The sequence below is a fragment of the Pollachius pollachius genome, assembly GCF_949987615.1.
Source record: "Pollachius pollachius genome assembly, chromosome: 1".
NCBI lineage: Eukaryota > Metazoa > Chordata > Actinopteri > Gadiformes > Gadidae > Pollachius > Pollachius pollachius.
In genome coordinates, this window is record NC_136934.1 from 42,951,210 (window position 1) to 42,951,881 (window position 672).

A 672-nucleotide genomic window follows, 5' to 3' on the forward strand; every position below is an offset into this window, starting at 1 on the left:
TCTCAGAGCATTCACATTCAGCTCCTTCTGTCAGACCACAGCAAAATCGCAGCCTACTTACACAGACCAGCTTCCAACCAAGAGGCATTCAAACCAAACCAACTGCGCACTATTAAAACAAGCTTTGATGGAATGATAGCAGTGTATTGACTTCAGAGCACCATAAGCAAAACACACTTTAAGACACTTCTAGATAACTTCCTAGACAAGAATTTTCACTGCAACAGCATAGGGATCAACATTGCAGTATTGCAACATTTTGTAAAATAGTTGACCTCTCAGCCTTAGAGCAACATCTAGAACAACAACAGATGGTTTGACAATGACTGCAAAAACATTAGGGCAAAATTTAGAATCCTGTCAAGAATAAGACTATTTACCATTATTATGAGACTTTAAAACAATATGGAAACACAATGGAAGGAATCAAAGGAAAAAAAGAAACCAAGATGTTAAGAACCAGATAAACGCAATTGAGGAATACATAGAATCTGACCACCTCTGGAAAACTTTTACACACTAAACAAACAAGAACGAAAGATCTACACCGGAGATGTATGGGTAAACTGCTTCTTAATCTTTTGGAGAAAACCCCTCAAATCAAAAAATGGCCTTTGTTTTTGACGGAAGTCTAAATTAAATTATTAAATAAACAGATTACAAGTTCCTATT